The sequence below is a fragment of the Macrotis lagotis genome, chromosome 6, assembly GCF_037893015.1.
Source record: "Macrotis lagotis isolate mMagLag1 chromosome 6, bilby.v1.9.chrom.fasta, whole genome shotgun sequence".
Lineage (NCBI taxonomy): Eukaryota > Metazoa > Chordata > Mammalia > Peramelemorphia > Peramelidae > Macrotis > Macrotis lagotis.
The window spans coordinates 90173806-90187191 of NC_133663.1; the positions used below are offsets into that span (position 1 = coordinate 90173806).

Sequence of the window (13386 nt, forward strand, 5' to 3'; positions counted from 1 at the left end):
AAAACATCTATCTTTTTAGGAAAGAAGAGTTTCTAGGTAGAGATTGTTTTGACTTGGAGAAATAGAACTAATTAGGAGAAGAAAAGGATGCCTAATTCCCATTCTGGTTTTGCTTTGTTTGCCAAATGGAAAGGACAGGACAGACATGGCTAACAGGAAATTGATATTCAAGACAACTAAGAAGAATAATAATAGGGCACTTAAGTGCTCTTTGAGATAGTTTAGTCTCCAGACTCAGATGACAGCATTCTCATGATTTTGAAAGAATGGTCAGGTGGAGCCTGCTGGACCAATGGTAGTAATATTTTTAAAGATTATGGAGAACATAATGAGGGATAAAGTCATCTTGATTTTTTTTTCTAATGGAAGAGAATGGAAGTTGCAATGATAGACCAATGAGCTTCACTTTTATTCCTAGCAAAATTCTAGGATGTAAAAATTAAAGATATAACTAATTAACATCTGGAAAAGGAAATGGTGATCCCAAAGAGGGACAATGGTAATATTAAGAACAATCACATGAGTAGCTTGATTTTTCTCTTTACTGCTTTTTCTTTTCTTTTCATTCCTTTCTCCCTTTCTCCCTCCTTCCTCTCACTCTCTTTCTCTCTCGATTTCTTCCTTTCTTTCCTCTTTCCTCCTCCTCTTCCTCCTGTTCTCTTCCTCCTCCTCCTCCTTCTCCTCCTCCTCCACCTTCCTTTCTTCTTCTCTAAACTAGTTTCTAAACCAGCTTCTAAATGGGTAGAGTAGGGACATGGGGTATAGTTTCTCTGAACTTTACCAAAGTACTTGAGAGTGTTTTGGAAAGTCTAGAGAAGAAATTCTTTTGGAAAAGATGGAGAGATATGGGGTGGATGACAATATAATTAGAAGGATTCAGAACTGGTGAATGTCATTAATGGTTCCATTTTATCTTGGGAGGAGGTCTCCATTCCCCAAGGATTTGTGTTTAACCCTATGCTATTAACATTTTTATTAATGATTAGGATAAAGGCATAGATGGGATCTTTTTCAAGTTTGTGGGATGGCATAAAGCTAGGATGTATAACTAACACACTGGATGGCAGAGCCAGGATCCAGAGAGATCCTGACAACTCACATACTTAATTAGCTGCCAAGACATTGTCATTTCTACAACTTCTCTTACCTTTCTCCCCTTCTCTCTACTTATACAGTTTCTACTCCACTTAAGACCTTCCTTATCTCTCATCTGGATTATTGCAATAGACTCCATATTGGTTTTCCTCCCCTTTCCAATCCATCTTCCACATAGATGCCCTATTGATATTCCTAAATAATTGATTTTACTCATTTCACACTCTCTCCCCTTTCCTTCAAAAATTTTTAATGATTCCTTTTTGCTTCTATGATACATTTCCCATGCTTAGGATGCTCTTCCTTCTTATTGCAACTCCTGGCTTCTCTGGTTTCCTTCCAAGATAGTTAAAATTTGAACTTTTGTAGGAGACCTTTTCAGGCTCTTCCCTACTGCTAGTGCCTTCTTTGTGAGATTACTTTCCATCTACTTTGCATATACGTTGTATGTACATATTTGTTTGCATGGTGGTTCCCCATTAGAATATGAGGTCCTTGTGGGCAGGGATAGTATGTTTGCTTTTCTTTGTATCTGAGGCTAGCTCAGAGTGCAGGACATAGTAAACACTAAATAAATGTTTATTAATGGACTGACTTCATTGTCTGTTTTCTACTATCTTTCAGGTTTATTTCCTGTATCCTATCATATCCCCTCTGTTTCTGTCAAATTTACCTGCTAGATGTTCCCCATTCATGACTTTCCATTTCCCACCTCTGTGATTTTGTAGATGTGGTCTTCCATGTTTGGAATGTATCTTTATCTATGTCTTGAAGAATCCCTAGGTTTCATTCCAAGTATAGTTCCAAAATCCAATATCACTTCCAATATTCAATATCATATTTTTCTTTATTTCTCCCAAATTTTATTCATCTTTTGCACTTAAAATTACTGGGACTTGATTTCAATAAATGTTACATTTGCTGACTTGGGTACATTCTATATCATTCCAATAGAATGTATGCTCCTTGAGGTCAGGAACTCTTTCATGTTTCCTTTTGTATCCCTTTGTGCTTAGACAATGACTTACCTGTTGTAAAGGCTTAATAAAGTCTTTGTTGAAATGGATATATTCTTTTTGGACTGGACTCGCTCATGGTGATGGTAGGGGGAAAGTTTTTTCTTACCAATGTAGATACAAATTAAAGTTTTGGAGAGATTTAGGCAGTAAAGATTAAGTCATTTGCTCAAGGTCAGAAGTGGAAACTGAACTTCAAAACTTCAAAAAAACCTGAAGTTTTTTTATTTTGTGTACATTCTATTCTATTTTATTCTGTGTCTCAGATTATTGGTGTTTGTATCATTCAATTGTTCATGTTATCTTTGTTATTAATAAACACTTTTGTATATAGCTCTTTAAAGTTTACAAAGTTCTTTAAAAACATTTTCTAGTTTGAGTCTAACTGCAGTCTTATGAAGAAGATAGTACAACTTTTATTATGGCTGTATTACAGATGAGGAAACAGACTCAGAAAGATTCAGTGCTGGGCCTGGAATTGCTATGACCTGATTTCTAATCAGACCTCAGACACTGTGTGACTTTGGGCAAGTTACTTATCCTCTGTTTGCCTCAGTTTCTTCTTGCAAGAGTTTAATAAAGATCAAATGAAATAACATCTTAAAGCTCTTAACCCAGTTCTTGGGTCAGAGTTAGCATTATATAAACCAGGGGTGGGAAACATTTGACCCTCAGGTCGTATAAGGCCCTCAAAATCATATGGTCTGGTACTGCTCAGTTAACTGTAGGCAGGACTCAAAATTTAAGAAATCTAGGAGCTCTTTGGGGGTGAATTCATTAAATGTTTGACCAACTATATCAGGCTAATTTTGTTATAAATAACCAAATGACCCCTGGCAGAAAAAAAGTTTCCTACCTCTCACATAAATGCCTTCTAACCCAAGTGACTTACTCAAGGCCATATTACAAGTTAAGTGACTTATCCCAGATCATAATTGCAGACTCTCATCATCTTTTCTGACTCCAATGCCAGTGCTATCTCTCAACTGTATAGTTAACTGAATTGACTATTATGATGTCTGCAACACTGAATGGTACAATGACTAGAGTTGGATTTTCTCCTAAGACTTGACTAAGGTTTCTCTAAAAACTTCTGGTTCTTTCAAGGATCGTGCTTTATTTCAAGGATCATCCATTATTGAATGAAAAACTACATAATTCAAAATGGAAAAGTGAAGTGGGGAAGAACCAGGGAAAACCTGGGTGAAGTACAAGGAGACTTCTCCCCATTACACGTGTTTTCCCCAAAAGCTAATTGGCAAGTTCAGACAATCCATTTAGCAATCATGTGCCAGCTAAATACAATAGAGCTCTTTATTAGGTAATAATACTAGCAGGGCTTTGTGAAGCTCTTTAGAGAATTATTCAAGCTGAGCTAAAGTGCTTAGCTTTAATTTTCATGACTATTAACTGGAGACTAGAGAACAAAAGCTCTTTTGTGAAGGCATTTACCCTGGTGCCTGGCACATTATAAGCACTATATAAATATCAGCTATTATTGTTATTATTTTGAGAAACCAGCACATTTGCAAGTTAAACCAAGTAAATAGTATTGATTTCTGTTGTGGGGAGGGTTTCCCCAGTCATGTCTGAGACTTTGAGACCCTATTTATAATTTTCTTGGCAGAGATACTGGATGGTTTGCTATATAATTCTCCATCTCATTTTATAGATGAGAAAACTGAGACAAATAGGGTGAAGTGACTTGACTAGGGTCACAGGCTAATAAGTTTCTGAGGTCACATTTGAACTCAGGCCTGGCACTCTATATGTAGCCTTACCACCCAGTTGCCCAAAACAGTATTGATTAAAGCCATGGGTACAGATACTATGCTAAAAATCAGACTTAACTGAACATTCAAGTGGACTGGAGAGAGGACTGAGTGCAGAAGAAGCCCAGAGACTTTACATTTGCATAGTTGGTGTTTGTAGAAACTATAAAAAAAAGTGACTAAGGCTAATCATGTGATTCTACTCCCCTACTCAAAACTCCACTATGTTCCATGAGAGCAGGGTCAGCTTCCTTTGCCTTGGTAACCCCTCAGCCTGCCACAGAGCCTGACTTGGTCCTGTCATGTATGAGGACTTTTGCCTGTGGAGACACATGACAAAGAGGCTGATATTAGCAGTTTTGACTGGGGATGGGAATGCTTCTTTAATAACAAATTCTTTTTTTTTTTTTTTTTTTAGTTTTTGCAAGGCAATGGGGTTAAGTGGCTTGCCCAAGGCCACACAGGTAGGTAATTATTAAGTGTCTGAGGCCAGATTTGAACTCCAGGGCCAGTGCGCTATCCACTGTGCCACCTAGCCATCCCAATAACAAATTCTTAATAAATGCCTGTTGATTGAGTGATTGAACCTGAAAATAAATCCACCTCTCCATGTTCATTTTCTCATTTGTGAAATGGAAAGGATAGTGATATAATAATAATAATAATAATAACAACAATAATAATAATAATGATAAACTGCAAAGGATTGTGAGCAAAATGTTTTGTAGACTTTGAAGTGATCTAGAAATGGAATTTAACATTGTTATGGGGAAAGGATACGGTTCTTTCTCAGGTAGGACAGCAAATTGACTTCTGGATCTGCATTCTTCTCTGTAACCTGGAAGAGGGAAAGGAGGTAAAGATTACTGATGGGTACAATTTAATAATATGGAGCTCTTTTTAATATGTTTGTTTTGAATATATATATATATGTATATATATACATATATATATATATATATATATATATATATATATATATATACACGTTTTGTCACATTTACACCAAAAGAATCAAGAGAACTTCCTTCTGGAGAGACACACCTATGAAAAAGATGTAGGCAACAGTCCAGATTGGGGAAGGAGAATATTCCAGAATCCTAGAAAAAAGGAACATGTCCCCCTTTCTCAGAGTGAATAAAGGTTTTCAATTTAAAAATTAAAAACATTTATTCTGACATTAATAAACACTAAAATGAGCACCTCCATATACTTTGTAGAACAGAAAGAAAAGATTACACAAGAAACTGTCCCTCTCTATTATATCTAGCTTATTTTCTTGCTAAGAGTCTATAATAGATGCAACATGTAATTTTCAAAGCTGTTTTGATTCCTTGTAATTCCGTTTGACCTTCCTTCTGTTCTCTTCTGTGTACATACTTTCATTTCTTGGTCAAATCCACTGAGGAAACCATGTAAAGTATTTTGCAAACCTTAACATGCTATAAAAATGTTAATTCATTATTAGGTACTATTTTACTTGAAAATGTTCAAAACTCGAGTTTAAATTTCTTGGATCATAGAGAGAGTCAAAGGGATCTTCAAAGGTTAACTAATGCAACTTCTTTATTTTTACAGGTAAGGGATCTGAGACTCAGAAAGGGAGACTAGTCCCAGGTCACACAGGTAGAACCTTGGTTATATACTCCTTCACCTGTGCTGCACTGCCCCCTAGTGGTATATGCTAAGACCCAGGCATCCAATATGGGGCCCATAGGGCAAACCCTATCAATTGTTTTCCCTAAATGGGGTGGGATTTCTCCCCAAATTTTTCAGCAAAAATAGTTTTCCTAATTAATGTGTCTAATTAGTTTTAATTAACTGATTAGGAAGCCTTGTTCTTTTGTTCAGGAAGTCATATCTTCCTTTATAGAGAAACCTTGAGTTGCAAAAGACTAGAGATTCTTGGAATTTGTGATGGATTTTATTCTGGTTCCTAAAATTCTTGTTTGTTTATCCTAAATATATCTAGAGTAGTTAAAAAGCTTATAAAGATTATATAATAAGACAGTATAGCATTAATTGTATGATGAGATTTTCTTCCATTTAGAAAGCTCAGCTCTTATGCATTACAATTAGACTTTAGATTTGAAGTAAAAACTTGAACAGGTATATGTTTGTAATTCATGTCTTACTACTTTGACCCTAATTCCTGTTCTCTACCCATGAGAAAAGGAAAGGGAAATTTTAAGTGATCATCATCATCATAATCATAATAATATGACTTATTTAAAGCAAGTACCATGATTTACAAAAGAAGGGGTGTATTTAATTTGTTTCAATGATTCTTGGCAGCTAGGTAGAGATAAGGTGCTGGACCTGGAGTCATGAAGACATGAGTTCAAAACTAGTCTTAGACACTTACTAGTTTTGTCACCTTCCATAAGCAGCTTAGCTTTTGCCAGGCTCAGCTTTCTCATTTGTAAAATGCAGGTAATAATAACACCTACTTCTTCCATGCTTGTTATGAGGATTAAAAGAGATATTATTTGTATTTAAGGAAAAAGTACTACAGAAATACTATCTATTTATTATTATTAATAACTCATCTTAACTAATTCTTTTAATACCTCCTTTGACAAGAAAAACAAAATCAAAATGCTTACACTATTCCCTAAAAATGTCAGTATTTCTGTTTTGTTAAGAATGTGAAAATAAATCACTTCTCTGTTTAACTCAGAAAGGAAAGTTGTTAACTAAGAGGATAAAGAATAGGGTGACATCAAAGGCACAAAGAGATTATTAATTAGTGTTTTTATAATTTTTATAGATGTATTTTGTTTTATATGATCTTCACTTCTGAATAAATTCCTTCTAGCCACAATGATGTAATAAATAATTTTTAAAAATCAGTGTAGCAAAACTAAGCAAACCAGAAACTTGAGTCTGACAGACTATATAATAGAAGAAGAAAAACCGGCTCAGCGATTCTCTAATTGATCACAATAAATTAAAAGTGTTCAGTTTTCTTATTTTGTTCTTTCCATTTTCATCATTGTAACTAGTTGTTAAAGAAGTAGTGGAATCAGGGAGAATCTGGTAACAAAGTACCCTCCCCTCATTAGTTAATTTTGAATAGATCTCCTTTCCATGAGAGACACTGGATTCTAAAACTAGAATAGAAAAAGTCAAGGAGGGGCGGCTAAGTGGTGCAGTATCCTGGAGTCAGGAGTACCTGGGTTCAAATCCAGTCTCAGACACTTAATAATTACCTAGCTGTATGGACTTGGGCAAGCCACTTAATCCCATTGCCTTGCAAAAACCTAAAAAAAAAAAGTCAAGGAACTAGATTAGAAAAATTATACCAACTTTATTTTTTCATCTCTGGGTGAATTAATTTTTCTGGTCCTCTCTCATTCTACTTTCTTCTTAGAAATGTTCTAAGGATGAATGAATGAAATACTTTTTAACTCTTTAGACCTTAAGAAATGTCACATGTAAGATGGTGGCCTTATTTTGAGATTCTTATTAGTTTTAAACTATATATTTTTCCACATGCAAAGTTGTTCATTTGTTTCAGTAATTCTGGCTTTGTAACCCTATTCTGGGTTTTTTTTGGCAAGGATACTAGAGTGGTTTTCCATTTCCTTCTTCAGTTCATTTTGAAGTTAAGGAAGTGAACAAACATAAGCCAGGTTCACATAGCCAAAATAGGGTCTGAGTTCAGATTTGAACTTGGAAAGATAGTCTTCCTGAATTCCAATCCAGCACTCCATCCACTGACCATCTCATTGCCCACATGCAGAGTGGTCTTTTATTATTTTTGTTGTTATTATTGTAATTTTTGCTCTCCTCCCTTTGTTGACCTTTGCTTGCTAAAGGAATGTGAACCAAAGCCTGGTTGATCTACAAACTAGAAGAGTGAATAGCAATCACAAATTGTCATGACAATCAGTGCCATTGCTTGGAGAACTGGCAGGGAGGGACAAGTTGCTTAGTCTATCTAGTGGAAGCCTTGCTTTAGCCAGAGGGAATTGATTTTGATGAAGGCAGGAGCATCAGAGGGCTCATAAACTTCCTGCATATTCATGTCTATGAGTTCTTCATTGTGCAGTGACCAAGGAGACTATTAGCCCAGGATGTATATCTAACCCTTGAAGACCCGTATCTGGACCTTGCCCTCAGCCTCTTCCTGGGAGTTTGCAGCACAGTGGCAGGTGACCTCATATACATAAGAAAAGGAAAAGGAAATGATAAGTAATAATAATATGGCCTATTTAAAGCAAGCTTTAGGATTTGCAAAAAAATATAGTTGTTCATCAAGGGAAGAAGAAGAAAAATTTTTGAACAGAACTGTTGCTGATGTTCTTGTCAGTTTAATGCATTTGAACATTAAATAGATTAATAAAAAAACCCAAATTTGTCCTCAGACACTTACTATGTTACCCTAGGTAAGTCACTTAACCCTATTTGCCTCAATTTCCTCATCTGTAAAATGAGCTGGAGAAGAAAATGGCAAGCCATTCCAGTATCTTTGCCAAGAAAGCTCCAGGTGGAATATGTAGAGTCCAGCATGACTGAAACGAGTGAACAATGGAATGCCCTTGGCAAGTGGCATAGCCTTTGCCAGTCTCAGCTTTCTCATCCCAGAGGTGCTGTGAGGATTGAATGAGATAATATTTGTAAAGTGCTTACCAAACCTGAAATTAATATATAAATACTACCTATTGGTATTGTTTTATTTATCTTAACTAGTTTTTTCATTACCTCCCTTATGCTTGAAACCATTGTATACCAAGTCAGAAAGATTCAAGTTCAGGTTCTTCTTGGTTTTTGTGTTCTCAATCTATGGTGAAAGCCTCAATGTTTAAATGATAATAATAGTGGACTGGACTTCATCCTGATCAAATTATTCTCCACAATATCAATTTTACTCACCCCATGTTTGTCCACATTTCATTTACATTGAGGCAGAACTCTAAGGAAAAGAACTCTAACTGGGAAGGTTTTTGCAAGGCATTGGGGTTAAGGGATTTGCCCAAGGTCAGACAGCTAGGTAATTACTAAGTGTCTGATGTTGGACTTGAACTCAGGTCCTCCTGACTCCAGGGCTGGTGCTCTATCCACTGCACCACCTAGCCACCCCCTGTGGACTTCTGAAGGTTGGGAAGTACCATCTTTGACTAGTTACCTGCTTGTGGACACCTTTTTTGAATTGAATCTCTAAGATATTTAGGCTTTTGGAAGCCTTTGTAGGGTCTTTGATCTTTGTGTACAGGCCAGACATGGCTTGCTTCTTAGGGTTCTCTAGAATTCTGTTTTGTAGTTCTCATATATAAGGTCTTCACTTATGCTTTAGGGGATCTTGGAAGGGTATTTCTTAGGATTTCTTTGCATACTGTATCAGATTGTTGTATCCTTTGAATTTATTGTACAATTCAGGCATTACTTTGGGAGGTGATGAACTTTGAGTGGCCAAGAAATATCAGGTTAACTAAAACTGGATCTGCATTTCCCTTCATAGGACACAGCACTTGGCCCCATTCTGGCAGACAGATTTCACTCATTTGTGGGTAATGCAATGTCTGGCTAGGGAGGTGAACAGGAGCTGGGAGTCCTTTTTATGGGACTCTGGACTGAACAAAATGACCAGACTGACTTCTACAAATTCCTTACTGACATCACTAATGAAAACCTTTTTGGCCTTGAGCTTCAATGCTCAAGATTTTTCCTGGTCTCTTCAAAAATCCTTCTGACCAATATTGGTCAGGTAGGCAATCACATCATAGCATTTCTTTTTCAGCCACACTAGGATTAAAGGATGTGTCAGACTTCAGTTATAGGCAAGAACCACAGTGCCTATGTTGATGGTAGAGTTGGAGGTGTCTGATTGGTTACAGAGCTGAGGAGCCTGGATCATTTTAAACTACATTTTTAACCAAAGTGTGAAATATTAAATCTGGAAAGAAAGTGAGATCCCTGTAGACATTGATTAAATTCTGAAGACAACAGTGGAAACATGCTAGATTTGGAATGAGAGGACACAAGTTGAAATGCTAGATCTGCTCCTTACTACCCTTAAGTAAATGATTTCAACTCTCTGGACCTTAATTTCCTAATCCTAAATTGAGGTGGTTAGACTAGATCACCTTGAGACCCCTTCCAGCTTGCTCCCAAACATCAACATTCTAAATTCTGCTCTGTAAGTCTTTGCTAGCTTTGGTTTGTCAAAGAACATCAGAACAATCTACCTCCCTAATTGTGGAAGTAGAGTAGAGAGAGTGTACCTAATATCCTGGTGTACGGAATCAATCTGAATACTGAACTTGGAGTTAAGAGGATCTGAGTTCAAATCACAGCCTCAGATGTTTACCATCTGTATGACCCTGGACAGGTAATTTTACCTTTGTCTCAATTTCCTCATCTATAAAATTGGATAATAATAGCACCCTCTCTCCTAGGGTTATTGTGAGGATCGAAAGAGGTGCCCTTTGCAAATTTCAAAGTGTCATTTAAATTCTGGTGATTATTATTGTCATCCAGGGGACAGAAAGATGTCATCTTCCTGTAGCCAATACAAAAGGAAGTAGAAATTTAGTAAATACTCCATTGATATGATGAATGTCAGATAACTAAATTATTCAGCCAAAGAATCAGTTTAGGGAAATGAATTATTCTTATCTGGATGTCTGTTGACTAGGCAACATAGCCAAGTGGAAAGATATGGGACTGAGGCCAGAAGACCTTGATTCTGAAGGTCTGAGTTTGAATCCTGACTCTGCCACATATTAACTATGGGGCTTTAAGCAAATGACTGACCTTCTCGAGAGTCCACTTTCCCATATAAGGGAATTGGTTTTTCACCAACAAAATCACAGAATAAAGACCAGATAATTAAGGGTTAAGCTAACGAAACACTTAAATTTGACTACTGGACTCTTCTCAGGAGGTGTGAATTAGTTCCTTTCCTTGAGTGAATCAGAAAGAGACTAAGAGTGAAAAATGGTAAACCAGGTAATTAAAGTTCATTCACTGAGTCCTAGGACAGACTGGAAGAGAAGCCCAGTTTCTATCAGAAATGAATAGAAGTAGCATGGAGTTGGAGAAACAAAAGCCATGTAGCTCTGAGAAGGCATTTGCATTTGGGATAATCACAACAGAGAAAGGAGACAGGACTCTGGGAGAGAGGCTTTTTAGGTCCAGATAGAAACTGTGTTTCTGAATATTTCTAAAGCTCTGGGCCTCCTGATCTCAAAGAGATAACCCTCTATCTTCCACTCCCCCTTGAGCTCTTTTATGGTGAAGATGTCTCAGAGATCTCAAACTCACACATCCAAAGTCAACTTAAAAACCACTCCTCTCTTCCAAACTTTTCTATTTCTGTTGAAGATATCCCCATCCATCCAATCTCCCAGATCTTAAGCTTATAACCTCAGCATTACTGTTGACTCTTTTGATCTCCAGACTCTTATTTTACTCTTCACCTCAAATATTCAATCACTTGCCAGATCTTACCATTTCTACCACCACAGTATATCTCAGATGCGACTCCTTTCCACTCACACAATTAATTAACATGTCTAGATATTAGAGAGAAAGGAGCCTTAATTCAGATCCTCATCAACTCTTGCCTGATTATTGCAACAGCTTTCTAATTCATCCCCCTATTTCCAATTTCTAACCATTCCAGTTCACCCTACAAATCATTGCCAAAATAATTTTCCCTAGGTTCCGATCTCAACATGTCCCTCTTCTCCTCCAAATCCAGTGCCTTTAGAATAAAATATAAACTCTTCTGTTTAACTTTTAAAACCTTTTATAGCCTGTCCCCAATCCATCTTTCCAGAATCATTGAAAATTACTCTTCTGAAGATTGTGCTCTAGTCAAATGATCTTTGTCCCCTGTTGTACACACACACATACACACACACACACACACACACACACACACACACACACAAACATAAATCCATCTCCCTTCCTGGTGCCCAATTGTGCCATCATTATCATTATATCCCCTTTGGATGCAATGGATTTCTCAGAATCTGAGGGTTCAGCTAATTCCTTTAATAATGATGATGATGATGATGATGATAATAATAATAAAAAACACATTTTAATGATGATAATGAAGATGATAGTAATAGTAACACATATTCAATAGTCTTCAGGTTAAAAAGTCATCCTCTAGAAGGTAAAATCACATAAAACCTAAATGTAAGGAGATGAATACACATTTCAGCAAAAGACCTATGAAATTCAGTCAACCTTCCAAACAAAATCCAAAATCTGTCATTTTATAATCTGAAAGCAAAGCTAACTCAAACAATTCCAGTTCAGTTCACTCAATTCTTGGTTCTCAAGAGCTCTGTTGGTAGTGTGGAAGGGTGGGTGTATAAGCAATCTTTTTTCAGTTCTACAAAAGTTCTGGTAGAGGACAACCATTCACATCCTTCTAGCTGGTCATGGAAATCTTTAGGCCAGCAAAAGTACCACCAAAACCACAAAGTTGAAATTTTAGGCTCTAGAAGATCATTAGAATGCATCGTGGAAGTAAAACTGGGGTTTGTGAGTTTTCAAGATATTCAGTCAGTTCAAATGAATAGGGTTTTTGGTATCTTATTGAGCTTGGTCTATTGTGGCTTCCACCACAATTTGAAAATTTTATTGAGCATTCATATTTGGTTATTAGAACCCAGGATTGTTCTCTTGCCTCTTGACAAGGCCCATTCGATCAAAATGGCTCTTTTGGCTGGAAATGGACTAAAGTAACCCCCAACCTCCCAGATATTAAGAAAGGACTGAATGTGTTAACTGTACAGAAAATAGGATGTAAAAGGAATCCACTGGTTTCAGTGGCCACAGCCTGAAGAAGCTATTCCTAGAACAGAAAGGCAGCAGACCTATGATTTTTCCCCTGCCCCCTGCCTAACTGAAACTTTAGCTTTAATGAGTCCTGTGTGTTTCTCTCAAATCGATTTTTTTCCTGCCCAAGTCCATAATAATAATAAATAATTACAATGCCCAGACCTACCTTTTTCCCATTCACAAAGAAGACCAGCTCATTGGATTGCAAATGGGAAGGCATTGCTTCCAAAACAGATTCTCTCTTTTTTAACTCAGAGAGAATGTCTTTAAGAACTGAAGTATAAGTCCAGGAAACTAGGTAGCCTGAAGCTACTCAAAGTCAGAGAGCAAACAGAAAGACAAGAGCTTTAAAGTGTGAAAGAAAGAGGTGGAGAATGTCTTCCTTGGCTTTATAGGAAATGCACCAATCAGATCATTTCTCAGACTTATTAAGCCATGCCTCTCTGAACTAGTTCCTTACACAATCTCTTTTCCAACTTTCTCTGTAGTCTATTAAAAAAATCTGCTGCTTAGCAAGAGGAGCTTTGAACTGCCTACTTCAGAATAGTCTTCTGAGGGAGGAAGGACAAATATTCTTCATTCCTATTTTCTTGATATGGAAACTGAGATTCAGAAGGGGTTAAGGGATTCACACTAAGTCTCCAAATAATAAGAGACCATTCCCAGGGTAGAACCCTGATCTTCATAGTCAAGTT

The 13386-nt window shown here is 36.8% G+C and overlaps 1 protein-coding gene across 2 annotated transcripts in view; it reads right to left on the minus strand.

The window, feature by feature from the left end:
* The window catches only part of LOC141491090 (aldehyde oxidase 2-like), a 144924-nt gene extending 131896 nt beyond the window's left edge, over positions 1-13028 (minus strand). For both annotated transcript variants that reach the window (XM_074191678.1, XM_074191680.1), the window contains exon 1: positions 12858-13028. The gene's annotated coding sequence lies outside the window, so the exon portion shown is untranslated. The remainder of the gene's footprint in view (positions 1-12857) is intronic.
* Positions 13029-13386: the final 358 nt, after the last annotated feature.